General features: G+C 52.2%; 1 protein-coding gene across 1 annotated transcript in view; it reads right to left on the reverse strand.

Moving 5' to 3' along the window:
• The window catches only part of LOC100905495 (hemicentin-1-like), a 102275-nt gene that overhangs the window by 76074 nt on the left and 11483 nt on the right, over positions 1 to 14718 (reverse strand). The window lies entirely within an intron of this gene.

Genomic DNA, 14718 nt, shown 5'->3' on the forward strand with positions numbered 1-14718 from the left:
CTCTCTCTCGAACCTCTCGCCGAATTCTTCAGCTCGCATGGGGTGCCACGAGAGCGTTCCAGACGCGAAGCTAGAATAAGCATACCGGAACTTCTCGGAATCAAGCAGGAATTCGCTGCAGCCGCCCAAATAGGTAGATGCGAACGGCTTTCGGCCGGGGTTTCTATTCGTCTCAGCGATGCATCGAGAGCCTATGGTTGGGCGAAATCCGTATGCCAGAGACCACCATGGCCCGCTCGGAACCACTCGGGGATTTTCGGAGCTTTCATGCTCGGAGGACCCAGCAGGATCTCCACACAGCGTGACGGAGTTGGGACACACAAAATGTGATCAGTCAACTTCTAATGAGATTATCTGATCACTGATCATGAACCCTACGGCTTTCTCGCCGGGAAGGATGCAGAAATTTCTATCGTGGTATCGATTAGGTTTTTTTCTCCATCTGAGAGAGCTCCACTATGGTCAGCGAGCTCGGTGGAGCCCGAGAATGATCAGGGTGGGGCATATTCGTCTTCGTGAATAAAAATACAAGTATTTACGATAGTTTTATGAATGAGACTACCACCATATACCGAGGCTACGAAGACGAGCTGAGGGGCTAATTGGAGGTTTTTGGGCACGTTGAGGTCGATTCCGGGGTCAGGGCTCACCTTAGAATTTAGCTATCGGTCATAGTGTTTTTCGCATGGATATTGGCGTATTCACAAATATTCGATGAACATGAATATATTCATAAATACAAATATATTCGTATTCGTATTCATGGAGGAGCGATGAAGCTCGACCCCCCCCCTTTCCGGAATCAGGGTGAGGAGCCTATGAATCAAGCTCCTATCCGAGCCTTTTTTTCCCCTCAAAAATATACGTGATGATGTCAAGAATTGAAGTCGGGCACTTCGCCTGGCGAACCTCCCACTGAATGGGACTCTGATCTGTACTGAGGAGAGATCGCACGAATCATGATACAGTATTCTGTTCGACGTTGATCCCGGAAGGTAGCAATTGCGAATTGGTGGGATGTCTCGGAGACAGTATTCAGTGCGATCTCCTAAGCTGTGCATCCTAATAGACTGCGAGCTAAGACACTTTCGAGCCTTCACCCGTTCCCGGACCCCTGAGCTCGGACTCGAATCATTTTCGAATCTGGGTCCGGACCTCAATCCTTTTCATTCGCTCCTGTTTCGATAGAGGGCGGAAGCCATGTGTGGCTCCATATCGCAAAAAGCTCTACGGCTCTACAGGATCGGGACGTCCTTGCTGGAGTCTCCCTCGATCCGGATCCTTCCTTTGATGCTTGAATTCAGGGACGACTCATCCGACGTAGGGGCCGCTACCCCGGCCGTGGCAAGTGGAAAATACGCTTCAATAGCAGATTTTGTTTCCATCCGCAGATGTGGATTCCGAAAGAGCACGCGATGGGCTACTCGCGGTGTCAACGCCAAGAGCTCCCGAACGATTCGCGTCAATGGTATGCACGCACGTACACGAGCTCGCTACAAGAACAACTGCTACGAGCACGCTGCCCTCGTCTGTTTCTACGCTGTTGTGTTGGAGACACAGACAAGTCGTTCACGATTCCCTTGGAAGTTTTTTTACCCCATCTCACGCTACAGCATCGGGTGGACTACCATCTTTCACAACTTCCGCAATGAGGGGAGGCCTATCGATTCGGGGGGTCATACACAAGGAAAATTGAGGAGATCTCTCCAGGAGTCGCTGAACATTACTAATCACTTGACCGAACACTTCGTCCAAGAGGATACGATGCGATTATGTTGAAATAGGACTGAGAAATAATCGTGAGCTTCTCGACGCCAATTATAATCGCTCCATTCACCATCGAAATGACCGGGGTGACCCTCATTGGCCGTAGTGCAGTGGCTGATCCTTGCACAGTCAGAGATCATAGATCACCTCGATCGTGACACTGATATAGGAATTCGAGAAAAGAGTCTGAGCAGAAATTGGAAGTACCGAAAGGACTGGTTTGTCTTCAAGCGTCTCTTCGGATGGATCATCGGTGACGTTGAAACGGAACGATCGGGCAGGAATGCTGATGGGAAGAACAGTTGAGCCGCGCGTGGTGCTCATTGCTCACAACGAGGAAACGCCGAAGTGACTAACCCTATGCCCGGAGTCGAGAGACCACGAAAATACTTCCCTCTGATTCCTATCGGCTCGAGTCGATGTCGGAATATTCTTGCGCTCGGACTAAGGATATCGTGCTCCTCATAATGCATAAGAGCCATCGATGGAAATTCTTTCCCTCGATGGCGCCGCCTCATTGCGGCTCGAGATCACCGGAGCTCTGCATAAACCGAAATATTTTCCCAAAAACCGCATTTCCTGAACGAGACTTGCGTATCATCAATCGTATGTTTACGGTCGTAGTTATGGTTAAAAGATACGAAACATTCATATCGGCGAGGAAACGGGTGAGCCCGACGCAAGGCGGAAATCCCCTCAGGGCTTACGCGTCCTACGCAGATTTACATGGTTTCTGTGCAATGTCTCTCATCAGAGTGTCACTGATTCCACAGCGAAGTTCAATACACTCGCATTCCAAAGAATGCTGAGGTTACCATCCTCATCAACCACGGCCTCCTCAGCCGCGCCTCAACCAATGGAGGACTTCTCCGCAGAGCGAGGAGACAGCTTCTCGACTTCACTCATGACGGGCTCTCTGCAAGTTTCGCGTACCGACCCTCGAGGAGATCTCTTCTGGACATCTCCTGTTTTGATCGGAGATTTCGAAAGCTCCCGAAACTTTCTCACGATTTATGCTTGGAGACGGTCCGCGTAGGACTCTAGTGGCAGCCGAAGGGAGACAACAAATTCATCGGAGTCCGCGTCTCGCTCGTGAATAAATCGATCGGATTCCGCTTTAGAACGGTGAGGTCTAGGGTTCTGTTCGCCTGAGAGCTCGCCAGTGTTCCCCGCAGGTACGACAAGCTAGATCTCGCCGAGAGAGACTCGAAGCTTCCTCGTCGCCTCAGGCAAGATTGAATAGGGCAAAAAAAAACGAGACAAAGAGAGAGCTCCGCGTCGATGAGAGACGACGACGGAGGCCGCACCACCATGAATAAGAGAAAACGGGTCTGAAAGACGACCTCAAAGAAAAGGAGGAAAACAGAATTCCGTCTTTATCGTCTCAGACACGACGTCCATAGCTGTCCCCATGTTCTTCGTCGTTCTCACATTCACGTTCTCCCCCGACATCCTTGCCAATTCTCTTCTTACGTCAGCTCTTCCGTCGGCGCCTCGTTTTGAAGTCCTGTATCGCCGAAACAGCATCGTTCTGCCTTTTCCCGTTTATTTTTCTCTGAATTCCCTGTGTTCGCGGTAGGAAATGGCATCGTGTGCCTCTTTTCTTTCGCCCGGATTCCACCCCTCGATATGGGGCTCGGTTATCGAAAGATCCAGGGTTCGAACTGATATCGATGTTGCAAATCTCAGGACGCGAGGGAGTTTCTTCTTCACCCCGCGGGATTAGCTCTTCATTACGGTGAAGTACAGGAAGGAGCTGGCTGTCTCCGGTCCTTGGCCGCATTCATTCAGAAACCAGTCCTGCACCATAGCCCAAGCAGGAGTCATCCGTACGGTCTCGCCTGACTTGTGAATTCCATGCGCTCAGCCAAGCTCTTCTGCATCTCACGAGACCCTAGAAATGCAGAAGAGAAAATGTCTACCGATACGAATGAAGGAGCAAGGAGGGAGAAGGAATGGATGAGAACGAGGGATCGTGCAGGAACAAGGGGATCGTTGGAGAGTCCCGCAAACGATTGTGGAACTCTCCTCCGAGATCCGTTCTTGCCGAGTTCTCAGCTCTGATGTACGAGCGCTTTTTCCAAGCTCCTCGCCACGGAGGAAGTTGAGGGGCAGTTCGTCTACTCAGACTTCTAGAAAAATAAGGAAAACCCCTCAGAGATCTTTCGGGTCGACCGAATGGTTCAAAACACTCCGACAATGAATTATGTTCCGGGGCCGCGCATATTTTCTCCCACATTCGCGAAAGGCTACCCAAACTTAGAAGGAATATTTTGTAGCCCAGAAGGAAAACAAGAACGACAGCCGGTCCCGCGATAACCCCATTCCATCGACATAGATCCGTCGCCGTTTTATAGCGGGGGTATTTCTCCACGGAGAACCCACCAGGCGAATGCGATGCGGAGACTCGAGAATTCCAGAAGAAAGCTGAGCGAACAAGGCGGACAGCAAGATCGAGAGCAGAAGAGGAAAGGATGGCAGCGGAGAAGAGGCGTTACGAAACTGTTCGCAGAACGAGCTTTACCGGCAGCACGCATATGGTAATAGGGAAGGAAAAATTGGCCATTTTCTAGGTCATCCTATTAAAGTGCACTTCCGTTCCCTAGGCCCGTCCCGCATCCGAGCGTCGCAGTCCTGTGGGGACGATGATTCTACAGACTAAAGAACGTGTTTTACTCTCACAGATTATGCAATGGTTCCGGATGTTCTGTGAGCAGGACAGCTTATCCGGTTGTCGACCGAGGGTTCAGCGCGTGACGCATGTAGCTCGATCCGACATTAGAAGCCTCGACGTCCCTCGAGCGGCTACCTCAGCCCTGTTTGCTCATCAGCAATAAGACGTTTTGTTGATTCATTTAGTTGTGACATTCGATAGCGAGATAGAAATGACTAAGCATATTTTCTTGGAGAGATTGAAGCCCGCGGTCAGCAGAGGCGTATTGGGTAGTTGACGCGGGAGGGGGTGCCGGTCATCGAGGCGTCGTTCCGGAGACGGCGCCGATGTGGTTGATTGCGGTTCGAGCTAAGGGAGAGAAAGCGAGAATCCACCTATTTCCATGGGCGAGTACAGCTGCTCCTCGTGGGAACAGGCCAAAACAGATAGCATCAAGGTTATCGGGATTTCTGCATCAATAGTGGAGGTACGTATTCATCGGGAATTTCTTCAAATCATCAAAACGGTTCCGTCCTGGATGAGCTCGAGACTCTGAACCGTGCAAGGTTCCGATGAGAACGCCTCCTTGAGGGGAAAAATGAAATTCTGCATTCCCCCGCAGAAAGGAAACCGCAAGATGGGTACTTCAATCGGGCGCAGATTTTGTTTGGATGGGCTCATCTTCAGGTGCGACTCATCCGCTTCCCCGTTCGAGAAGCGGCATGAAAGGCGCGTCGCATCAGCATCTGCAGCGGCGGCGACGACGTCTTCGAGAGGGATATTTCCCGTGAGATGCGAAGCTCCTTTTCAAGCGAATAAGGTGTTATTCAAAATGCTGTCAGCTGTGCTGCCCATCCAAAGTCCCGTCTAGTGAGCAGACGAGCGATCGCAAGTAGACGAGGGCGACAGCGCGGGAGCTCGCGGAAACGCTGCCGGCGGCGGTCGGCGGGGAGCAGGAGGCTTCCGAACTATCGCTTTCTTTTGCGATGTTCCTCAAGGGAAGCCGTACTCTCAAAGAGCCAAGTTGCTCCTGAGTCGCTGGGACGACGATCGTCTATTCTCCGCCTCTTTGTTTCGCCTGGCGTTCGCTCTGAGGATTCTTCACCCCGATGAAATCTCCAAGGGAGGGCAAGATCTATCGGGAGCGCAGTCATCAGAGTTGCTAAATGTTTCATCTAGGCTCTAGACGATCTAGGGGAAGTCTGGGTCTCGGCAAAATTCAACGATCGGTCCGGGACTCGGTGGTGGGCATGGAGTCGGCCCAAGTGGGACGAGTTCGTAGGCTAACAATGAACGAGCACATCGTTGGCTTTGAATTCCCACCGAAAGTTCGAATAGAAGGAAGCGTCCCGCCTAAGCATACGTTCGTCAAAAGATAGCGCCGTAGACGAACTTCTACGGTCGATGAATACTCCGAGCGATCGCCGCGAGCGCTGGCCATTCCTCACCGAGAGGTAAACGTCCGATCGATTACGAGATGTGGAATCCCGTATAGTTATTTCAGACTGCGTGGATGTTCGGATCGTTCTCTGGCGTGATTCACGGTGGAATTTATTCGTTCGTGTATTTGAAAAGTTCTATCCGATGGAGGTGAGGGTGGTCGATCGTGTCCCGACTGACGATGGCCCGACTATCGCGGTCGACGACAACGCTGATCACGCGCCCGCACGCGCATGTCAACAAGCGCCGCAGGCCAATCGAGATTCATTCCTCGCTGATTCACGCTGAGATTTTCCAGAGCGTCGATACATGCCTCAAATGCCACAAAGTGATTTCGACTCGACCTCCCTAAATAAGTTCACCAAATACTTCGAGCACTGCGCGTGGGCGTCTCCCCATCGTCACGGTTTTTCTGCGATATACTTGCGGCCTTGTAGCGGCTCCTCGACGGTAGCTACCTTCTTTCAGGGTATGGCGCGCTATGATGACCGAAGATTACGGAGGAGACGATCGAAGAAGCGGAACTGGAGCATCAGAGTGGAGGTTGACGCGAGCGACAATAGTGATTCTGAGTGAGGCATAGCTTCGCAGCTGGAAGTGCTCCCCGTGAGCTCTTGACTTCGAATCCTGTCCAATCCATTGAGGAGTACTCCAGAGCCTATTGCCCCAGAGCGACAGCGGGGAATGGACCGATAAGGACGAGCAGAGTAAGGCTCCATAGAGCGAGGAGAATACAGATTTTCGTGGAAGCCCGAGCGAATGCTCAGCTGAACAGATACTAAGAAAATCAGCTGAACTGAAAATATGGATAATCGGTGGGTCGATGATAAGAATGATCAAAAAGGATCGCAGTGCAAAACCCATGCGCCTTAACGTATTTATCCTTCACGCCGGACGTTGTTCGGACGGTCAGCAACCTGCAAAGCAGCACCCTGGCCGGGCCCAAGGTAGGAAAAGTATGTGCCGGCCGGCGTACGGTGATTCGGCGTTGTCGTAAGCGCCGCTCTATCCGGAACGGTGGTTTTTCCTCGTTCCTCTCCTTGTTGTATTCGTTGGCCATCCGATAATCCAGGCCATCTTTCAGGCTAAGCTCCGTTCCGCCTCGTTCGACAATCGACAAGCTAAGACAAGTAGGCTACGAGGTTCGCCGACCGGGTACGACCTCAGCAGGACGGCCGCCTGGCTCCGAACCCCGCTCAACTGCAAAGCAACAGTGGCGAAGCCCATGTCCTATAGGAAAAAGAGGGAAATTCAGTGACCGGATCATGATCGAGTCGAATTCAAGGGTCGAGGATCGGAAGAATCAGGAAAATAATAAATCTGGATGAGTGATCTAACCATTGTGATCTGCGCGGGGACAATTTTCGAGTTTTACGATTCTTTCGAGATAGAGCGGGGGGTCTCGAGATAGAGCGGGGGTGCCGAGACAGACCAGAGGATCTTTCTGGAAGCTCCTAGATCCGCTGACTGCCTGTGAACCGATTGTGTGGGAACGACCGTTTCTGCTCCCGCCGCCAGCCGACGGTGGTGATTCTGTCCGTAGGATGCGGCCTCGATGCAGCTCTGCTCCGGAGCTAACTCGCTCCGATTACTGGAAGCCAGACTTGTTCAGCACTAGTGAACTCGACTCGCCATTGCACATCGGACGAGTTCGAAGCTCAGAAACTTTTAATTTTCACCCCTTAGCTAATGAACCAATCAGAAACTTGGAAGACCAGCATACAGACAGTCTGAGGCATCGGACGAATTGAATAAGTTCCTAGAGACACAGCCGAGCAGGTCATAGGGCTGACAGAGCGCAAGGTTGTCAACGAGATCTGATTTGGTTTTTCCATTAGGCCGTCCGGCTCTCTCCGGGAGACTGGCTGGGTGTCTGTGGATGAGAAGGGGGAGAGCTCTGATGTAAAACTGACGAAGGTACCTCGGACTATTTGCTTGCGGCCGAGGTCGCACGGAGGCCGAAGCAGAGCAGCGCAAACCAGAGAACCAGGCTACGCGAGCTAATTACTTCGGGCTTGCTGTATACTTCGTTCGTTTATTGGAAGCCGTCACCGAACTTCGATAGAGCTTCGCGAGCCAGATCGGGCCTGCTCGCCAGCCGGCCAGAGAAGGATTTGATTTTTCTCGGTAATTAATCGCGTCGAAGACGGAGCTGAAGTTCACTCCGCTGTGTTTCAAGAGCGTCGCCTACTTTCACGAGGGCTCGCTCCCGGAAAACTTCAGAGCGATATCGGAAATTCGAGGAGAATAATTCCAGATCGGTGAATCGAGGCCGGGGAGACCCCGATCTGTATAGCGGAGATGAACTAGCAGAGATTCGCCGACGGACACGCGGCTCTATAGCCATTTATCAAGCTCACCTCTCGCGCGCCTGAAGAGGACGTCGAACCACGCCCCGCGTCCTACCAACCAGCCAGCCACTCAGCCAACCATCCGGGGAGACAGGCGGCGAAAGAAGGGATGAACGTCGGAGAATCGGACGCTATCCTCCGTCCGCTTCATCGGTCATTCCTTCACAGGGAACGTCGGCCGCTCGCAAGCTGCTTCGGCAGAAAAGATCTCCGCTCGCATTTGACCTTGCACGCTGCATAATTTCGGAGATCGGTACACATTCGGCACTAATCTCTCGGATCCTGGATTCGGAATAGAATTCACATTCGTTGCGAAGCCGAGGGGAGGCGAGAATGGTTACTAATCGATGTTCAGAGATTTGTCGTCGGAAGACAAAATCTCGATATTTCACGTGCACGCGCACCTATGCGTGGTATTCTCAAGCTCGCCTGCGAAATTCGGACACAGTCGAACCCCGACTTACGTTATTAATTGGTGCGCGAAGCACCGACGCAAGTCGAGAAACGACGTCAGTCGAGGGGGGAATTACCAGGTAGCTGAAAAATCATTTTCTAGCGTACCGAGAGCCGAGAAACAGTGTGTATGTTCATCGCTCGGCTGGTGGATTATCTCACAAAGAAGTCCTTTCATCCGTCTCACACAACAGGAGCTTTGAAACTATTCTTCTTCATTCCGATGGAAAAACTTATCTATCCTACTTTGAACTCCGTGCTTTTCGTTTATCTTCTAAAATGATGCGGTACGGTATGAGAGCGTTATCGACGATGTCTGCGATTTTCGAAAAGCTGTTGCTTCGACAAAGCTTGTTCGATCAAATGAAACGACTCTCGCAATTTCTTGGTGTGGAACTTCTTCTCTTCTTGTCCTTCTTCAACGGCACTCTCCTCAAAAACATTGTCGTCGAAGAGACGACTCATCAATTCGTCATTTGAAGGCAGTTCCGCGTCGGGTTCTAGTAAGTGATCGAAGTCTTCCTCATACAGATCCATACCCAGATTCTCACTCAGGGTGACCAATGTTTCTGAAGTTTCTGGTTCAAGGAATCGTTCCTCAATCAAGACATCCAATTGAGGACACAGTTTGCTCCATGCCCGTCAAAGGCAACGCTCCGATACTCCGTCCCATGCTCGGCCTATGTTCACAACGGCTTCGTAGACATTGAAATCCTTCCAGAGATCTCTGATTAATAGCGCCGACGTGAGCATTGTTCACGTCGAGATTTCGTCTCCGCTGCATGCATGCGAGTGCGGTCAAAATCGGCAATGGCGTGTGACTTAAATCTCGCTCTTTGACTCGCACTAAGGTCTTCAAGCTCGAGGAAGTCCTCGAGCGTAGTATTCACGCCTCCCAAGTCACTGAATTCATCGAAAATACCGCTCCATAGATAGGATCGGGGAGAATGGCGTAAGCACGAGGTTGACGTAAGTCGAGGCGACGTACCTACGAGGTTCGACTGTACAAATATTTCGCGGTGCGGCGTCTCAAAGCGAATCGCGACCGAAGTGCTCGCTTGAGACGAATAGTTACTCGTTTATCGGACGGATGAGCTCATCGGAAGGGCATGACCGTTCGGCTAATCACTAAAACCTCTCCGATTCGGGAGCCTGGGGCCTCGAGTTTTTGTAGAGCGACGTGATCTTCCGGAGACCTGCAGACGAGGCATTCCGAGGAGCCCCTGAGTACCTAGTTCTGAGATATTCCCTCGGCGGACCCTATCCCACTCCGCTGTCAATCTCTCATATGGAACGAGCTCACTCGGTGTAGAGCCTCGGCTGGGCAACAGTAGGAAGGGAGGGAACCAGCTCCGATGCAGAAGCAAAGATAGGATCGGGGAGAATTCTATCTGGACCCTCATTGCTTCTCTCCAAGACGAACTCTCCTCTAAATGGAGTCTCAGCCGAGGTATCTCAGGACGTCCATACGAGTCGTTCCTGGTCCAGGGCTTGGAGATCGGGGGGAAGGAGTCAGACCATCAGCTGCTAGCGAGAGGTGGACCCTCCTCCAAAGTTCCTCTCTCGGAAAAAAAACCGAACGGACGGACGTGGAACAGCAATCTGATCGTTTCTACCCTTCCTGTTGCCTTTGGAACACCGAGTATCGAGTGGGAAGCGGCAAGAATTGAAAAAAATCAAAATAAACTTTTCCCGGTCCGCTTTTCCTGTCGCTCAGCCTTCCCTATCGTTTCCAGTCGACTTTGCAATCTGAATTCTTTGTGCAGAAGCCGCACAACTCAGAAGGACCACGTCTCGAGATGTCCGGACCGGCGTATCAGAGGGACCTCAACCGCGCGACCAGGCCGTTCTCCATTCCTGCAATGCCTTCGGTTCGGTCTCCCGTGATTCGTGACTCGAGGTCAGTTCCCGTCCTTCTTTTTGCTCGTCAGTCCAGGGAGACCTCGGTCAAGCAGTCTACACAGAAGTCTTCGCGAGCGCACGAATTCTGAATTTGAGTGAAGAGGATCGGGGCTCGTCGGACTTCTCCCCCTGGGCGGACCCGGGAGTCTCCACGGGAATCTCTCGGGCATATCGGACCTCCTCGACCATAGCTCCTTCTGATTGCGAGTGAACTACGCTAAGAGTGCCGATTTCAGGTCGCCCCCGGAAGTACCGAACACTGTTTTCCGGAAAAATCAGATCCAGTTAAAAACCTTTTTTCGAAAAACTTCCCGACGACCTCGAGTCTCCGAACCCCTCCGAGCTCATCCTTCTCAATCCTTTCCCGTTCTCCCGGGTACGCCACAAGGCCATTGCTGCCTGTTAACTCAATATCCAGCGAGAATAACGAGACCAAAAGACGAAGTCGAGGATAAGATTAGGGCCGCGGCTCGGAACGTTTTCTCGAAGCCTCTTGATGCTTCACGGAGGCGTTCGAAAGTCCGAGGCAGACAAGAAGAGCGCTATTTGGAGCGGAGGCAGCAGCGAGCGTTCGTTCTCCCGCTGCGGCCGCAACGGAGGAAGAAGAAATAGAGGAAGATTCATGATTCGTCGTTGAGGCAACAAACAAACAGCCAACCAACCAAGCAACCGTTTGTCTACCGCTTCCAAATGAAACGGATGAGCATCCCAGCGTTTGCTGCTCCACTGCAGCTGGGCACGTACGGAATCCGAACGGAATACGTGCAGCAACCACTCTGAGTGCTAAAAAAAAGCAAAGTAGGAAGTTGCCTCTCGGGAGGTCGCGTCGGACCCGCGGTCTGCAGAGCTTGTCCGTTCCCGGCCAGTGCTTCCACCCCGAGCACGGAAGGAGTAGGTTCAAAGGTTTTCACTGTGATAGAATGTTACAGTCCCCGGGGGACTGACGATTCTAGTCGTAAAGAATCACCTCGATCGCCAGAGAAGGAAAATTCGCGACTCCTCACTCCTTCAGAACTCCCCTCTCCCGCGGATCCGGCTCGTCAAGAAATCAAGAAAAAGTAAATTCGCGCCTTCAAAAACTTCCAGGATTTATCTCGGCCGAAGGAATTGAGAAACGGGAACGACCCGTCGCTCCACAGAGAGGAATACTCCCAAAGGAAATAGGTCCCAGGAGGACTCTGATCTCTCCCGAATGATTCCCGACATTCGTCATACCGACTGTTCGGAAGGAGCAGTTTCGCCGGAGTGAAATTCCTCAGGGAGGTGTGTCCAATCGCGGAGCACCGAAACCCTCCTGGAGATTCGAGGTCTCGGAGCTTGATCGCTCGGTGTGCGCACAGGCTCACCTTGCGGGTCAAGTTCAGGGGTAGGGCCAAGTGCTTGATAACATCGTTCCGATCCTCGGAGCGGGTCGTCCACACTCCCGTAGTGTTAGCATTAGGGTAGAGCCTTCGCTGAAGATGCGCCATCCACGAACAAGACTTCGCTTACCCCAGGGGAATTCCCGAATGAGCCGAGAAGATTGAGGAATTCGATGAAGGTTCCATATTCTGTAATGCGATTTCTCTCCACGTCTCTACCGGCGGTCTGCCGAATTCTCGGATTTCCGGTCCATCCCCTTCCGAAATTCCATTGCAGCTTCCATTAGAGCTCCCTAGCTGCGTTCCTCCGTCCGGGGACACGCTTCTGTTTCGACTCCGGAAGCAAGCCGTGGTTCACAGGTTTAAAGCGAGTGGGCTCAGTGTGAGCAACAAGAGTCGCAAAGGCTGCCCCTGTGGCAACAGTGACCGAGGAGGGGAGCGATGGTGGTTGTTCGATTCGATTACTCCGTTTCAAACAAAAGGACAACGAGCGTTTCGAAACGACACAGCACACAAAAACCTCCCAAACCGAGCCATTAAAAGCCAGCCGCCGACCGACCCACCGACCGGCAGGGCAAGCCTACCCGTTGCTCTCAGTCGGGTCTGTTTTCCCTGCCCTCCCGAGCACGGAGCGTAACAGCTATCAGTCTTTGCTCCTGCGTCGCTCGTCGATCGATCGATTTTTCCCGTCCGGAGTAGAGTTCTAATCAGACCCCCGAGGCGAGCCTTGAAAACGCCGGAATCCGTAGCTCTGTGAGTTCACTGTGGTCTTTCCGGGACGAGAATGCCACTCGGGTCGGAAACCTTGGGAACCCTCGAGGTTTTGCCGTTGTTGGGGTGCGGGGTCGACGTGCGGCGTGGTTCAGATTTTCACGTCTGTTTGAGCAGGAGCGTCGTGCATGAGTCGTGTTTACTGACTAACTCGCTTGTTTTCCCGCGTGCAGGAATAGCTCTCGAGAACATTTTTGTAATGGCGTTCGTTCTGAATAATTCACAATGTCATGCTTCTGCTTTTGCCGCCATGTCGGCCCTCCAGAATATGAAGACGACGGCACCGGCGGCTTGTCAGACTTTTTTTCTTTCCTCGATTCCGAGCCAAAATATTCAAATTCTCCTTTTGACGCAGACACTACGTCTTTGTCGAGAACTCATTCTGTTGGCTGTCCAATTTCCGTTCATACTGCCACCGCAATGTTCTCAGAAACCATCGGGTGGACCCTACGCGCCGGAACTTGCCCAAGTCTTGCCTAATGCTCTGAACAGGAAAAAATCATCGGAAGCGTCGGCTCTACTACTCGAAACTAAAATGCGGGCTTGGAGTGCGAGCACTCCGGCGCGGAGCCCCCGCCCAAGTGCGATTCTCTTGCTTGCCGTTCGATTGTGGATGGGGAACTTCAGAACGGGAAAATCGCAGAGCAGAAAAATCTCTCGCCCACCCCGAAACACCATTCCCACTGTCAGTCCCCCACCAATCGTAGATATCGGACCACCTTCGACGTTCGGATGAGTTTTTCGCAGTTTTCAGATTGGCTGAATTTTTCGACTTGGAGAATATACCTCGTTGGTGTGGAAATTCGTTCGACGGCCAGTGTTCATTCTGCTCTGAATTCGCGGCCGATCCGGAAACTGAAAGCCCGGGTCGTCGTTTGAATGGTGAGCTAATGAAGTCATTTTGGTCAGACGCGGTTCCGCTTCCGAATTGCTCGCCATCGCCCCTACCGTAGCGTAGCGTCGCCGCGCTGGCCCGAGTTCAGAGTAAGCGAGGACGCCAATTGTCCGCCAGCCGGCCGGCGGGGGCTAACTAACTTAATAATCTGCGGAAATGTTCCTGGCGGAGTTTTGTGAGCGTGAGGGTGACCTCGTCATACGAAAGGGAACCACGGCGGCTTCAAGTGCTTTGCGAGGTGGCACCGCAAATCGCATCTAGACTGCGCTCAGCGATTGCACATCGGCGGCACCAGGCGCGTTTGTTTGTCATGCTGTACGTTAAGGACTGAATTACGTAAAACGTTGCTTCAGATCCTATTTCGTGACTCGACGAGGCGGGCCCAGAGTGAAGCGGGCTCTTGTTCGTGGGTCGGTCACCCTAAACAGTCACTCATAAATTGTAAAATGTAACTAGTTCGTGAATAATTAGCGTGATAGTCGTTTCGGTAGGGTGTGTCTGTTCAAGCCTGTCTGCCGTCGTCGTCGTCGTCTTGTCGTTAAATCATCAGAAGTGCTCGTTTCGCATTGCCTCCGGCGTTTGAACGTTCGGTGAGCCGTAATTCCGGAGTTCAGACAGTGCACTCGACTTATTTGAAGAAGCCGAGGCGATGGGACCCACTGAGCTCTGGCAAACAAAAGACCGGCGCGTCGGCAAGAACTAGAATTCGACGATGAAGGCGGCGGAGACACTGAGTCCTGGCTAGACTCGTGAAGTTCCGAAGCGAGGGAGACGGGAGCTTTGAGAACTTCGGTAAACTGTGTTCGAGGGGCAAGAAAGGCGCTAATCAGTCTGTTAGGGCATGGAAATAGCATGAAATGAAGTTTGTACGCACCACGGACCGAAGTTTCGCTTTCGAAACTGAACTAGTCCTCTCGGCATTCCGGAAGCAGGTTAGGCTGTTCCTCAGAATCCCTTAATCCTCTTCCGAAAGTTCCGCTTTCCTTCGCGCTTCGGAACTCAATCGCAACGAAAGTGCGTATCGCCAAAGCCGCCCGCCATACCACCTACCAGAGACGCCGTGGATACTCCCTCTTGAATCACTTGTTTGAGTTATGGCTCCCATTGTTCTTTCCGACCCGTTTG

Source organism: Galendromus occidentalis, unplaced genomic scaffold, assembly GCF_000255335.2.
Source record: "Galendromus occidentalis unplaced genomic scaffold, Mocc_1.1 scf7180000077497, whole genome shotgun sequence".
NCBI lineage: Eukaryota > Metazoa > Arthropoda > Arachnida > Mesostigmata > Phytoseiidae > Galendromus > Galendromus occidentalis.